This window comes from Myxocyprinus asiaticus, chromosome 15 (assembly GCF_019703515.2).
Source record: "Myxocyprinus asiaticus isolate MX2 ecotype Aquarium Trade chromosome 15, UBuf_Myxa_2, whole genome shotgun sequence".
Classification (NCBI taxonomy): domain Eukaryota; kingdom Metazoa; phylum Chordata; class Actinopteri; order Cypriniformes; family Catostomidae; genus Myxocyprinus; species Myxocyprinus asiaticus.
Genome location: NC_059358.1, coordinates 34,339,428 through 34,355,828, shown reverse-complemented (window position 1 = coordinate 34,355,828; position 16,401 = coordinate 34,339,428). Strand labels below are relative to the sequence as shown.

General features: G+C 42.8%; 1 protein-coding gene and 1 pseudogene across 1 annotated transcript in view; one reads left to right on the top strand and one right to left on the bottom strand.

Moving 5' to 3' along the window:
* Positions 1-16,401, bottom strand: part of LOC127452486 (syndecan-2-B-like) — a 662,603-nt gene that overhangs the window by 139,182 nt on the left and 507,020 nt on the right. The gene's annotated exons all lie outside the window — the stretch shown is intronic.
* Positions 1-16,401, top strand: part of LOC127452687 (serine/threonine-protein kinase ULK4-like) — a 258,846-nt pseudogene that overhangs the window by 83,440 nt on the left and 159,005 nt on the right.

Below are 16,401 nucleotides of genomic sequence, written 5' to 3'. Positions count from 1 at the left end.
TATAAAGTGTGACCGAAATGCCTGTTAAACTCAAACATATTTGAGTCTGTCATTGATGGAGGGCCCTAGACCTCTATCAACATCACAAGGGAAAATATGAAAATTTACTTCATATTTTTTTTTAACATTTTTCTGAATTTGTGGACTTTAGCACCACTCAAATGATTAAACCATGCAGAATTATGCTGAAAGTAATCCCAAAGCAATCCAAAAGTAGCCAGATCTGATTACCCCAAACATTTAATCAATGTGATTATGATACTGATTGCATTTTTTGCCATGCAATTTGTAATCAAAACCTGATTTACAATTCACAAGTAATCCACCCAGCAATGTTCATATTTCATGTCCAAGTCAGGTAAACACGATAATGATAAAACTAGAAAATTATAAGCTCTCCATGGCTTTATATCACATATGGCATTTGACACAAGACTTCATTGCATCTGTGGTAAAAAAAAAATAAAAAAAAGAAGTGAATTTAATGTCAAGTGTATTTTAAAGTCTGCTAAGGCAAATAACATCACTATAGAACTGTAACTGGAACATACATATTTCTAGATGAAAATTTTCAGAGCTTTGTATCTCAGGCATTTTATCATATCAACAGATCCAGTGAAGATATGTGCAGCAATGAAATGCTCAGGAAACTTACTGAAGATTTAGTGATTTTCTTTACATTAAAAAAAATAAAGGAGGAAAAAAAGGTGCAAAATTCCAACAATAAGAGTGGGGGGGGGGGGGGGTGTAGAATAAAAGTAACGAATCTGAACTTTTACTTGGAATGTAAATGTTATGGACACTGGTTATATTTTATTCTGTTCTTTAAGAAGATCAGGCTTGAGTGCATAATACAATATTAAAGGCACTTTGTGCAGGCTGTTTCTTGCTGAGTTTAATTTTTTAAGAGCTGTAAAGTCCCCTTCTTTTCATACTGTGTTGTGCAGTTTTATCTGTTTTGATTAACTTTAAGTATTCTTTTATTTGAGACAACAAAAGAATACTGTTATAATCATTCTGCACTGCAAGGATTGAGAATTTCAGAGATTAACTGTGAGACTACAGTCAGTATTGAACTTTATGATGATCCGCTACCTGAAGTACATTCATCCATTCAGCTAATAGTATCTGTTCTTGCTGGATCATCCCTGATCCTTCCCCTGCTGTCAAGTGAAGCGTCCATGTGATGGTGCAACAGCCAGTGTTTGGTCTCTCACAGCCCACTCTCTCATATGTTTGAGTGTGAAAGATAAAATACAGTATAGACTGCATCCACTATAATACTGAGTGCAATTCTGATCCCTTAGGTACCGGATGATACGGACGGTTGGCAACTGTTTTGCAACACATGACTTAGTTTATTAATCAACATGCTGAACTGCCGGCCCAATTTTTGAGCGGCCCACTAGGAATTCTCCCGGTCCTCCCCATTAGCCACTCCGGCCACTCCCTGCTCACAGAAATACTGGAGGTGGGACTGAATAAATAGTGTTGTGTTGTGATACTCTTTAGTTATTGACTCCCTGATGCTAGTGTTGACATTTTCATTAATGTTAGCATTATTTTAGATTTCGAAGATATTTCAACAGAGGAACGTATTGATTCTAATGTAGGTATGTAGGGGTTGGTATAACGGGCAGTGTGATACAGATGCATTGATTGCGCAAAGAAACCTCATTTAAATTCTAGTGTGTTGTGTATAGCTTCTTGTGTGTAAAAATGTGTATAAAAGCAATATCACACAGCCGTGATTGCCTTTGGTCGAACCACAGCCATGCTGATATTTATTAGAACAGAATCTTATATTTTAGTTGCCACATTATGCATAGGTTATAGCTCTGCACACTCTGGATATTCTCTAAACCAACTAAACAGTATTGAAGGAGGTCCCATGTATGCTAGCTACTTGTTTTCCTTCACTGTCTGGTCCAACTTAAAATATTTTCCTTCATATACATTTTTAGTCTTTGAAATTTTAAATGCAATTTATATTTGTCTCCAAAATTAATTTCAGTTATTTAAGCCTAAGCCTAAAGATCAAAGGATTTGTAAGGTCATTAAGGCGTGTTCAGACTTTTGACTGATAGTGTGCTTTTTTAATAAACACCTTTAAATCAAATTGCTGTTCAAGAACTAACCTCATTAATCATTTTGAATTATTGTGTGGCAGTTTACGTGTTTGCAGGTCACTTTCATTAATCTCTAATTCTGCCTCCAATGTTAATACCTTATACCCTTCAAATCCAATTCCATGCCAGATGCATCTTGTTTTTCTCTGGTCCTTTCATCTGGGCAGATAGACCTCATTCCCTTCCTGATATTGTTTCAGGATCAACACCATTTCATCTCCGTTCTGTCATCTCTCCAGCTGTTGAGTGTAATTGATTAAAAGCATCTATCCTCTCCCCCATTGTGCGTTTCAGATCAGTCTCTCTCGCTCTGTTTGGTCTTGGTGTCTGCAGATGAATAATAATGTGTTGCTGTCCCTTCTCTCAGGTTGGTGATGTACACTGATAGAGATGTCTGAAAGGTGACGCCCGGGAAGGAGCAACAAAGCGGCAATGAATACCTGTCAAAATGCCTGACCCTCTTCATCCGTCACACCGTGCACGAATTGCCAGCAGTCCTGGATAAATCAATAACCCCCCCCCCCAAAAAATAAATAAATAGGAGAGGGAACACAAAGAATTCACAGGAGAGAAATAGGCAAAACAAGGCAGGGGGCAATGAGAATGAACATTGAATTTGATTGGCCTCTCTTTAATTACCTTTTTGATTGAATACGTGAGCAGGCTCTTAGGTATCGACCTGTTTCTTCTTTTTCATTTGTGAATCAGTGCCGCTACATGCCACCCCTCCCTAATAAAACTGGTTTAAACTGGTTCACGTCCTTCCTGCGGGTTTTATTCGTGACACAGGTATGTACCTGCTGAGCACACCTGCTCGCACACTCCGGCCACCTGCCCAGACTGATCCTGAAGATTTGTTTGTGATTGGCTAATTTCTCACTGCCTCTGTTTATGTGGGCTCTTTGTAGATGACATCCTGTCCATGTTGTGAAGCACTGTGGGAAGGAAACACCCTTCTCCGTCGCAGGCCTGTCAGCTTAAGCAGAGCCTTCCCATGATGGCTGTGGTGCTACATCTACTCACCTCACAAGTGTGTGTTTGTGGCAGGCATTGCTCTCTTTACATTATTATATATAAGGTTTTTGATCTGCACAAATATGGTACATTCTGAAGAACCTTCATTGTAGGGCCTAACCATAATAATAGATGAATGATATATTATGTTTGATATCAAAATAATTAGGGTTGAGCTCTGTTCATCATATTACGTATGAGTCATTTTGCATGTTACTGAGCCTATGCAGGTCGTATTAATACATTTCTATGTTTAAGGACTTTTTAAGGACATTTTTATTTTTGTACAGTATACTGTTACTGTTTTTGTTTGCCACTTGATGTGCAATGTAAATATGAGTCCTGAAACTTGAGGTTGACCGATAGTGGATTTTGCCAAAACCGATAACAAAGGTGGTGGGAAAGGCAGATAACCGATTAACCAATAGTTTTTAAAATCTATTTATAGATTTATAGAACATAAAAATTAAATAAAATAAATAATTAATATACTTTCTTTACTATGTGGGGCACAGACAAAGAGTCCAAAATGTATAAAATCCCAGATCTAGTTATGTAGTATTGTGCGACTAAAATCCCAATGAAAACAAGAAAAATTCAGATTTCGTGCATTATGCCGCACTTTGAAGGCTAAACAAGCCTGAAACAAACCGGGGACTCTTATTTTGAAATGACGAAATGATGAGTAGTGAAACTGATATATCTACCTCTACCTGAAATTAAACTTGTTGAGAACCACTGTTCTATATGATACTGCGAGTAAGACAATGACTTGCACAGATTGAACCACATGTGCTATGAAAAACAGATATATAATCTCATTGTCATTGGGACAATATACAGTATACTTTAATAAAGCAATGGTAAATATGGTTTCATGGCCGTTAAGTAATATGTATGGCCTGTACATTTTCTCAGTTCACCAACCATTGGCCTGTGTAGTAAGAAGTTAATTTTGGCCTTGGGTAGGAAGTATCGGGGAGGTAATAGCTATCTAAACAAGGTAAATGTGCAGTGTGTACAAATACATCATGGAAATCTTAAACTAAATTCTAATAAACTTACCATACTCCCATCCACCTTTCACCCTATTAAATGGCTTCATCTGCAGAGATACAGTAATGAAGGAAGAATGGGCTGTACCTGCCTGTCTTCCGCTGTGTATAATCACTGTCTGTGTAAGAAGGAAATGATCTATTAAAGAGCTTTCCAGTTGAGCCTGTCTCTCTCTCTCTCTCTCTCTCTCTCTCTCTCTCTCTCTCTCTCTCTCTACACACACACACACACACACACACACACACACACACACACACACACTTATATATACAGGAAACATAGATTATTACCAGTTGCCAAACAGTGCAAAATTGGATTTAGTGCTGACACACTCAGTCACGGCAAAATTAATATGAAGGGATCTAGTGTTCTCAGAGAAAGATGTTTGTCAGTACGCAGAGCTGATGAGTCTCTCTGCTGATTAAATACACTCTTACATTCAGACAGAATTTGCCATGGAGACTCAATGGCAGATTGAGCCATCTCATTTGAAGGGGTATAACTGATAGAGCTGTCGGCATGATAGTTCCACTGCCATTAACTCATCTGAGGAGGATTCACTGAGATGTCCATTAACACAAAGCTGCAGCGGGTGGCATTGGGTGGTAATAGGCAGTGAGTTGGCAAAATGTGAACAATCATACACATGTAGGCAAGTTTGCACCAACTTTCTGCACTCCACTGTTGTTCACGTTGACTGATCTCGACTGAGTAAATAAATCAACCGAGAAAAGTGTTTGCATCAAAGTAGGTGGAGCTTCAGGTCACACCCACCGACTACATGGACCAATGGCAGTAAGAAGGTGTTTAACAGCCGGTATGAAGTTTTCATAAAAGTTTACACCAGCCAGCTGTTCCGAACCACCGCAACTCAAAAACACCTTCTTTTTGATCAGATTTTGTTCAAAATTACATCACACCCATTCTTTCTTTGATTCCACTAAAAGAATATAAGTTCCATAAGTGTGTCCAAACTTGACTGCTAGAATTCATTATACATTAGTCAGATGGCCCTTTACCTCCATCTGAGCGGTTGGTTCTTGGCCAGAATAAGCTGCAAAGTGGATCAGACTTTAGCCAATAGTCAAAAATCTGGTTACGTAAGACTGGTGCATGTTTGTGGTGTACTGGAATTAAGAAAAATGCTGGAGGGCATAGCTGGTTTTCTTCCCAGTATCAGGTTGGTCTGCATCTTTGAAACTTTACTAGCCTCTTTCACCCTTGAGCCCTGCTTGTGTGTTCTCTTCAGCTGCTTCTGAGAGGCATCATGCTCTTGTAATATGGGAGCATGCTTGTGTTTTTGTGCATCCATGCATAGATTTATGTGACGAGCCCTCTCTGTGGTCCCACAGTCTCTCTGGCCTATTGCATCACTGACAGAATACACACTACCCTGACACTCACAGCACTCATCAGTCACAAGGGTCAGGCAAAGGTCACATCCAATGTGTTAAGAGAACAGAGCTTGGCAGCCCTTATGGATAAGAGCTCAATATCTTACAGTTCTGGACCATGCCCTATGACCTTGCATCATTACTGTCCTACAACACAAACATGAGGCTTCTCATTCTCACCCTTCAGACTGTCTTGCACCAGCACTTAGGAGCTCTAGAGATGATGATCACGTCTCAATGTGAGATCTTAAATGGATTGCAATCAAACACCACATCTAATGTTGGTATGTCAAAATAGTCATCTACTATTAGCTGGCAGTACAGCAAGGCTTTATATAACAACTTTTTCTTAAGCAGGCTGTTTACTGTGATTTTTGCTGTCCTGTCACATTGTACTATAAGTCCCAATTTAGATGGCAGACTGTTCCATGGCGACAGAGAAAGTCATACACATTTGGGATGATATGAGGGTGAGTAAATGATGAGATAATTTTAATTTTTGGGTGATCTATCCCTTTAAGAAAACAGTTTATTTCAGGGTTTTTGCAGAATGTGGCATTCTGAAACGTCATGTACAGGCAAACGGCAGCTTAACAAATGTATAAGACACATGATAAGCTGATAAGTCGTAATTTGTTAGCCAATCACCATGAGTTTTCTCTCTTTGTCTAAAGGAATAGTTCACCCAAAAAATTATAATTTTCTTATTATTTACTTACCCTTATATTGTCTCAAACTTCTGTGACTTTCTTTCTTGCGGATGGAATCGTAAGATTTAACGATCACAGTTCCAAATCCGATTCCGGTTCCTTAATTCCAGTAACAATTCCAGTAATTCTTTTAGTACTTCTGAGGGAAAATTATTTGATGAAACTGTTAATATTGTCATTAAATGAGAAATACAATTCTTATTGTATTTACTGCCTTCTGCAGTCTGTAGCAAAATGATGAGATCATTTCAGATTTCAACAGAGCAGATACTGTATAACATCAGAAATAAATTTTTTACAATTCTTGTAAAAGGTGTGTCTGCTGACTTTAGAGACATAAATACAATTGTCATGTGTATTCTGTTGATTCATGTCTTTTATTTTGAAATTCTAGTTCCTGGTTCATGTCATGTGTTCCTGTTTCCCTTGTCATGTGATTTCTGTTTTCCCTCCATGTTCTTGTGTCATGTTTTCATTGGGTTATTGTTTAATTAGCTTGTTATGAGTTCTGTTTGTTCATTGGTTTATGTTCCCCCATGTGCATGTATTTAAGCCTCATGTTTTCCATTGTGTAGTTGTCTAGTATTGAATGTGATGGTATATGTTTGGTACGCTGTAGTTAAGTCAAGCTCTAGTCAAGCTCTAGTCAAGCTCTAGTCAAGCTCTAGTCAAGCTCTAGTCAAGCTCTAGTCAAGCTCTAGTCAAGCTCTAGTCAAGCTCTAGTCAAGCTCTAGTCAAGCTCTAGTCAAGCTCTAGTCAAGCTCTAGTCCATGTTTTGTTTTGTAGTCAGGGTTATTGGATTTCACGTTCTGTAAATAAACTGCACTTGGGTTCTTCATCTTCATGTCATCTTCGTCATTGTCATCATTGCCGCAGTCAACAACGTTACAACAATGCAATAACTGATCCTGTAACGTTTGGGCAAGGCAGGACAGGCTGAACACAGGAACGGACGAGGACAGGAAGTAAACTAATTTCAAAATAAAAAGCATGAAAACAAAACATGAACAAAAACACAATTAAACGTGACAGATCCAAACTATACAGTATTTTAAATAAAAAATCTGAACAAACAAGAAATGTGATGGCATATTTCATTTATTCATTTATAAAATTCCACTTTTTAAAATTACAACAAAACTCTTTATTTATACATTGTTATATGAAACACCAGACAGTAACTGCACTTCTTGATTAAAGTCTCACAGGTCTGAAGTAATATTACATAACAGTAACAGTTCCAGAGACAGTTAGACTTTGTTATGTAGTCTAATTTTGTACTTTAGGCTTGTGAGACTTCAACAGTTCTTATTCCATTTTGAGTTGGACATTCATAACTTTATACTGCAGGCTGGCATTATACTGTATCTCATCATAGTATCATCATTCATTATTGTTTTCATAAACACATAGGAGCGCATGAAGTCTTACCGCTTATCACATTTTGCCATCGTTTCATCACACACTGCTGCACAAGCAGAATGAATTAGTGATAAAGTGATAAATACCACAAACTTTACACACAATCAGGAGAGAGAGAAAAAAGCAGCTCAATTCAACATGCACTTTTTTAAGGGTGTGCTGAGTGACTCTAGCCAGGTCTCCTAAGCAACCAAATTGGCCCGTGTAACACAGTCAGTGGAAAGGAGGAGGCGAGAACCGGCTTGATGATATAAATAAAGGTTTAATGATAAACTTAACCAAAAAGACAAACACACACACAGGTGTCGGACAGCTGTCCGTAACTCTCTCTCTCTGTCGCACTGCCGTCTCTGGTCGGCCTTATCCCTCTCAAGCTTAATCAGCCTAATTAGGGGCCGGGTGTGTAGAATCACGACCCGGCCCTGCCCTCCGCCCTGCCACAGCCCGGTTGCTAGGGAGGGTAGAGTCACATGGGGTAACCTCCTCGTGGTCACGATTAGTGGTTCTCGCTCTCAATGGGGCGCGTGATAAGTTGTGTGTGGATCGCGGAGTGTAACATGAGCCTCCACATGCTGTGAGTCTCTGTGGTGTCATGCAAAAATGATCCACGTGATAAGATGCGCGGATTGACTGTCTCAGATGCGGAGGCAAGTGAGACTTGTCCTCCGCCACCCGGATTGAGGTGAGTAACTGCACCACCACGAGAACCTATTCAGTAGAGGGAATTGGGCATTCCAAATTGGGGATAAAATGAAAAAAAATAAAAAAATAAAAAAAAATAAACATGCAACTTTTTATGAATCTTCAACTTTCATTGCACCAAAACTGCATCTTGTTTCATCTTGGCAAAATAATAAATGCATTACTCTCTCCTTTCTTGTCAGAAAACACTCTTGTCTTTCTTTACGATGTATAGTAAATAGGCACGTAGATCTGCATAGACAGGAAACTGCACATAGGGGAACTGTTAACGGAACCAAAAGTCACGAAGATCATACGATTCCAGTATTTTTTTTTAAAGAATGGAACCGGTTCTGAACAAGAACTCGTTCTCAGTACCCAACCCTAGATATAATGTCTGTTTGTCCATACAATGCCAGTGAATGGTGACCAAATTTTCTAGCTCCAAAAAAAGACATAAAGGCAGCATTAAAAGTAGTCCTTAAAACTCTAGTGGTTTAATCCATGTCTTCTGAAGCGAACTCATTTTAACTGTACCTTTTGCCATTGCAGTCTCAAGTCACAATCATGATTTCAAGCTCAATTACACTTCCTAGTGCTTGACGCATGCGCAGAGTGCTAGATGGAACTATGAAGTGTAATCGAAGAAAGTGTTCTTGTTATCTGTTAGCCAATCGGCTCTTTAAATGTGATGTGTTAAGCCAATCGGCTCACATTATGAAAGCTGATAAGTTGTTTGACTTGTAATCTGTTAGCCAATCAACATGAGTTTACTCTCTTTGTCTAACATTTAAATTACTTAGTTTTGCAGGTAAGCCGGTTTCACTGCAGCACGCTGCTAGAGTTTTATCTCTGAAACCCTCCCCTTCCCCAGGTCCATTTGTCTAAATCTGCTACATGAGGATTGTATTTCTGTCTAATTGTGCAGCAGCAACATGTCCTACATGCTCGATGCAGCATGCCTTGTGTTTACTTTAATTATACAGCAGCAGCAGAATGTCCATATGCTTAACACAGTATGTCTGTGTATGTTCTAGCAGTAGCAAGCCTTCGTACTTGTTCTGCAGCAGTGTAACGGAACTAGTCCGCCAAGACCAAATTCTGTCAATATGTCATACCCACATTAACATGGTAAATGATTCCAAAAGTTGCAATGACTGAACCTTATAGGATGTAACCCTAAATCAAATCAACAAGTTGACACAATTCGACATTTCTGGGAGTACATTTCTGGTGTCCATGTAAACAAGCTCACTGCTGGAACTCAGTGAGAGGCTTCTTTTGCAAGAGTGCAGATTTTACCTTACAGTGAAAGAAATCTTTTACAGTATGCACATATCTTATCTTGGCAAAATCCTACTATTTTCACTTTGCATCAAGATTTCATAGTGGCCACAATTCAAGTGGAATATGCTCAAGTAGAGCAAGACTTCAAAATTCTCGAGGAGTTACAGCTCCATCTGGCAGTCAGTAGCACAGTGTTGGGCTGGTGATTTTTTATTTTAATTTTTTGGAGTTTGACTGTGTAACCACCTGTTTGACTTGGCAGATCTTCTGACAGCAGATGGTGACTAAGGCCTTTCTCATAAAGTTTGGGAAACTGCTGGTGAGTGGATATGTCTCAGTTTAGTGCTATTACTAAAGCAGTCTTCTCAGTGTCTACTTTTTGAAGCCATTTTCCATACCCATATCCCTTACATATAATATTTTATATTACCATAGTATTTGTCCAGAAAAATGTGGAATTACAAGTTGCTGTATATACAGTATCGGCTAGGTTGAAATTATTAGCCAATTGGCCATTTATTGTCATACATTTATTGATTTATTGATATTGTCAAATCCAAAACCTACCGACTGCCTTGTAAATGAAAACTGCATTCCCTATCTGTCACTCCTATCTGCCCCTTCGGCACGGCCCCAGCGTGGAGCCCACCGCAGGAAGCAGACGCCACCTGTCTCACGGCCGGCCACCAAGAACCCATGGAAGGCTTCGAAGCGCCCCTGAGACGGGCAACCCAGCGACGACAAAACCCACCTTGGAGCTGGTAAACAGACCACTTCATCCCTTGGTGGAGGGCCGGGAGGAGAATCTTTTGTTGCTTTTTCATTTAATTTCGCCGCATGCCCAAGTGGCTGTGGTACCCAAAAGTTCAGCAAAAGAGCGGTTTCCTAATACCCTGGGTCACATAACTGGTGTGCACGGCCATCATCATGACCACCGTCCACCTTTTTATCCTTGCAGGGTTGGCACTCCAGCGGCGGTGTCCCCGACCCTGCACGGCCAGCTGTGGCACAAATGCGCCCCCGATGTGACCTCTCCACGGGTCTCGAGAACAGGCCTCTTCCTCCCCCGTCCCAGGCTATTCCGGGGGTGGTCACAAGGAGCCAGGTAAGTGCTTCGATGTCCCTCGACTCAGCACGGCTACAACATGGTGTGGCACCTCGGGCTCCGCCCCACTGCAAGGCCCCACCTGCCGGTACGTCTGATGAGATTGTCCCTTTGGTCACCCTCACTCGGAGCTTGGATGCTTGGCTTGCGCTTTCCAATCCGTTGCGATGGTTGATTCGGACCGTCTGACTCAGCTACGCGATTCAGTTCGCCAGGTGTCCGCCCAGGTTCAGCTGTATCCACTTCACCTCGGTGAAGGACAAAAATGCTGCTACCTTGCACGCGGAGATCGCTACCCTCCTACGGAAGGATGCGATAGAACCTGTCCCTCCGGCCAAGATGAAGAAGGGGTTTTACAGCCCCTACTTCATTGTACCGAAAAAAAGGCGGTGGGTTGCGGCCAATCTTGGACCTGCGAGTACTGAACCGGACTTTACACAGACTCCCGTTCAAGATGCTGATGCAAAAATGCATTCTGGCAAGATTGGTTCACGCCGGTAGACCTGAAGGACGCATACTTCCATGTCTCGATTATACCTCAGTTTGCATTTGAGGGTCGGGCGTATCAGTACAAGGTCCTCCCTTTCGGTCTGTCCTTGTCCCCTCACATCTTCACGAAGGTCGCAGAGGCAGCTCTTGCCCTGTTAAGGGAGGTGGGCATTCACATTCTCAACTATCTCGACTATTGGCTAATCCTAGCTCACTCTCGGAATATGTTGTGCGCACACAGGGACCTGGTACTTTCGCACCTCAGCCGACTAGGGCTTCAGATCAACTGGGAAAAGAGCAAGCTCCTCCCGGTTCAGAGAATCTCTTTTCTCAGTTTGGAGTTGGGCTCAGTCACGTTGACAGCGTGCCTCATGAATGAGCGCACACAGTCATTGCTGACCTGTTTGAAGGCATTCAAACAGAAAACAGTGGTTCCACTGAAACTCTTTCAGAGGCTTCTGGGGCATATGGCATCCTCAGCAGTGGCCACTCCGCTCGGGTTGATGCATATGAGACCGCTTCAGCACTGGCTTCAGACTCGAGTCCCGAGATGGGCATGGCGCCGCGGGACACATCGCGTGGTCAATACGCCGATCTGTCAATGCCTCTTCAGCCCTTGGACCGACCTCGCATTTCTACGGGCAGGCGGTCCCCTAGAGCAGGTCTCCAGGCATGTCGTGGTCATGACAGACACCTCCAAGATGGGCTGGGGTGCTGTTTGCAATGGGCATGCAGCTGCTGGCTTATGGATGGGCCCGCAGCTGCGTTGGCACATCAACTGCCTCGAGTTGCTGGCAATTCTGCTCGCCCTGCGGAGGTTCCGGCCATTGATCCAGGGCAAGCACGTGTTAGTTCGGACAGACAACATGGCAACTGTAGCATATGTCAACTGTCAAGGCGGTCTGCGCTCCTGTTGTATGTCACAACTCGCCCGCCGTCTCCTCCTCTGGAGTCAGCAGCACCTCAAGTCACTGTGAACCACTCACATCCCGGGCGACCTCAACACTGCAGCGGATGCACTGTCATGGCAGGTTACCATCAGGGGAGAGTGGAGACTCCACCCTCAGGTGGTCCAGCTGATCTGGAGTCGATTCAGACAGGCACAGGTAGACTTGTTCGCCTCCCAAGAATCCTTCCACTGCCCGCTCTGGTATGCCCTGACTGAGGCACCTCTCAGTATAGATGTGCTGGCACACAGCTGGCCCCCTGGACTGTGCAAATATGCTTTTCCCCCAGTGTACCTACTTGCACAGACCCTGTGCAAGTTCAGGGAGGATGAGGAGCAGGTTGTCCTAGTAGCACCCTATTGGCCCACCCAGACGTGGTTCTCAGACCTCACGCTCCTCGTGACAGCTCCCTGAGGAGGGACCTTCTTTCTCAGGGATGGGGCACCATCTGGCACCCATAACCAGACCTCTGGAATCTCCATGTCTGGCCCCTGGACAGGACGTGGAAGACCTAAGCAGTCTACCACCCGTGATGGTAGACATGATCACTCAGGCTAGGGCCCCCTCTACGAGGCGCCTGTATGCCTTTAAGTGCCGTCTGTTCGCTAAGTGGTGTTCTTCCCGACGGGAAGACCCCCAGAGATGCTCAGTCGGATCGGTGCTTCCTGCAGGAGAGGTTGGAAGGGTGGCTGTCCCCTTCCACCTTGAAGGTGTACGTAGCCGCTATAGCGGCACACCACGACACAGTGGACGGTAAGTCCTTAGGGAAGCATGACCTGATCATCAGGTTCCTGAGAGGTGCCAGGAGGCTGAATCCCTCCAGACCGCGCCTCGTTCCCTCATGGGACCTCTCTGTAGTTCTTCAGGGTCTACAGAGAGCCCCTTTTGAGCCTTTGCAGTCAGCTGAGCTTAAGGAACTCTCCTTGAAGACTGCCCTCCTGACTGCACTCACTTCAGGTGGTGAACCTGCAAGCGCTGCCCCAGGAGGAGGCAGACCCAGCCCTGACGTTGCTGTGTCCAGTGTGCGCTTTACGCATCTATTTGGATCGCACGCAGAGCTTTAGAGTCTCTGAGTAGTTCTACCGGAGACTCGCTGCCGGCCCAGTACATGTGCTAACTAAAGCCCTGTACTGGGGTAGGTGCTCTGCATGTGGCGGTTCCCCGTAGGTAACCCCATGCAATGTATATCTTCCACTAATTCATTTCCCTGTTGGCAAACTGCATCTTCCATGGGCAGAGGCCCCTCTGTAGGGTAGGACCTACCATGGGACTTCTCCACATGGCATACTTCTGACATAACTCGGCAAGACCATATGACGTATTTCCACTTAAATACCCCCCCCTCTCTCTGGGTGAGGTGTGGTCTCCGTGGTGTCCTCTCATTGGGAGGGAAACCCCCCCCGACTAGACCTGGTCGGCCCAGTCGGATAATCCGAAAACTTTTGATCTCCCACGATCAAAATACATCAGCCCTGCACTTTATTACTCTTTTATCTCACACCGGACTGTCATAAATTATATTACTATTATTATATTATGTCTCTCTTAACAACTGACTATCAACCGACAGCCTGAATGTCAATACAGTACAATACTGTACATTCTATATACACTATATTGCCAAAAGTATTCGCTCACCCATCCAAATAATTGAATTCAGGTGTTCCAATCACTTCCATGGCCACAGGTGTATAAAATGAAGCACCTAGGCATGCAGACTGCTTCTACAAACATTTGTGAAAGAATGGGCCGCTCTCAGGAGCTCAGTGAATTCCAGCGTGGTACTGTGATAGGATGCCACCTGTGCAACAAGTCCAGTCGTGAAATTTCCTCGCTACTAAATATTCCACAGTCAACTGTCAGTGGTATTATAACAAAGTGGAAGCGACTGGGACTGACAGCAACTCAGCCACGAAGTGGTAGGCCACGTAAAATGACAGAGCGGGGTCAGCGGATGCTGAGGCGCATAGTGCGCAGAGGTCGCCAACTTTCTGCAGAGTCAATCGCTACAGACCTCCAAAGTTCATGTGGCCTTCAGATTAGCTCAAGAACAGTGCGTAGAGAGCTTCATGGAATGGGTTTCCATGGCCGAGCAGCTGCATCCAAGCCATACATCACCAAGTGCAATGCAAAGCGTCGGATGCAGTGGTGTAAAGCACGCTGCCACTGGACTCTAGAGCAGTGGAGACGCGTTCTCTGGAGTGACGAATCACGCTTCTCCATCTGGCAATCTGATAGACGAGTCTGGGTTTGGCGGTTGCCAGGAGAATGGTACTTGTCTGACTGCATTGTGCCAACTGTGAAGTTTGGTGGAGGGGGATTATGGTGTGGGGTTGTTTTTCAGGAGCTGGGCTTGGCCCCTTAGTTCCAGTGAAAGGAACTCTGAATGCTTCAGCATACCAAGAGATTTTGGACAATTCCATGCTCCCAACTTTGTGGGAACAGTTTGGGGATGGCCCCTTCCTGTTCTAACATGACTGCGCACCAGTGCACAAAGCAAGGTCCATAAAGACATGGATGAGTGAGTTTGGTGTGGAAGAACTTGACTGGTCTGCACAGAGTCCTGACCTCAACCCGATAGAGCACCTTTGGGATGAATTAGAGCGAAGACTGCGAGCCAGGCCTTCTCGTCCAACATCAGTGTCTGACCTCACAAATGCGCTTCTGGAAGAATGGTCAAAAATTCCCATAAACACACTCCTAAACCTTGTGGAAAGCCTTCCCAGAAGAGTTGAAGCTGTTATAGCTGCAAAGGGTGGGCCGACGTCATATTAAACCCTATAGATTAAGAATGGGAGGTCACTTAAGTTCATATGCGTCTAAAGGCAGATGAGCGAATACTTTTGGCAATATAGTGTATATATATATATATATATACTTTTTATATATATTTTAATTTTTATTGAATAATGTGTATCTATATAGTAAAAAAAAACAAAAAAACAAAAAACAAAAACAAAAACAGCATATTATATACTGTACAGTGTATGTTATTATTTGTATATTGTTGAGTGTAATTATGTGTATAACAGATGTTTAAATTGTGTTGTGTTAATTTGATGTTTTAAGTTGAGTGTAATTATGTATAACAGATGTTTAAATTGTGTTGTGTTAATTTGATGTTTTAAGTTGAGTGTAATTATGTATAACAGATGCTTAAATTGTGTTGTGTTAATTTGATGTTATTGCAAATTGGTATATGTCTCATCACTGTCACGACTGCTATGTTGATCGGAACTGCACCCAAGAATTTCACACACCATTGCACTTGTGTATATGGCTGTGTGACAATAAAGTGATTTGATTTGATTTGATTTGATCCCCCTTTTTTTTAGGGAATGGAAAAAAAGGGGATAAGAGGCCACGACTGGGCTAGCCCGTCACTATCTTTTGGGTAGTCGACTTGTCCCAAAGGGCCGTTTGGCACTCATAACAGTGTTGGGGGAGGTTACGTGTCAGCCTGGTGTGCTGCTACGAGGCACACAGTGTTCTACCCGTCACACACTGCCAGTTCACGTAACACAGTTCAGCTAGTTGTGGTGTTTTGTATGGGGACCCCTAGTGTCACTACATCGACACAACGTTGAGTGAGTGACAGATAGGGAACGTCCTGGTTACTTGCGTAACCTCCGTTCCCTGATGGAGAGAACAAGATGTTGTGTCCCTCCTGCCACAATGCTGAACTACCCGCTGAAATGGCCGGACCTTGTCTTGGCTCCTCAGCATAAAACCTGAATGAGTGGTTGCATACCAGCTCCTTTTATACCTGTATGTCCGGGGTATAAAATTTTCATTGGCCTTTTATCAAGGGCCAGAGATGTCTTGGGCTCCCAAGAGTGACCCCTAGTGTCACTACATCGACACCATGTCTCGTTCCCTCCATCAGGGAACGGAGGTTACGCAAGTAACCAGGATGTTTTTTGTTATGATTGTTTTGGTAATTATAATTATTTAATGGTTGACCACTAATTACCATCACGCACATGTCCAAATAATAATAATAATAATAATAATAATAATAATAATAATAATAATAATAGAAAAAACATGGTAATACCATGGGACTTTTTTTTTACTTTTTTGTTGGTGATCTCTCAGCTAAAGAAAAAAGTGAATTGTGTAATTTTAATACCTCTCTTTTTTTATTTTTTTATTTTTATTTTTTTT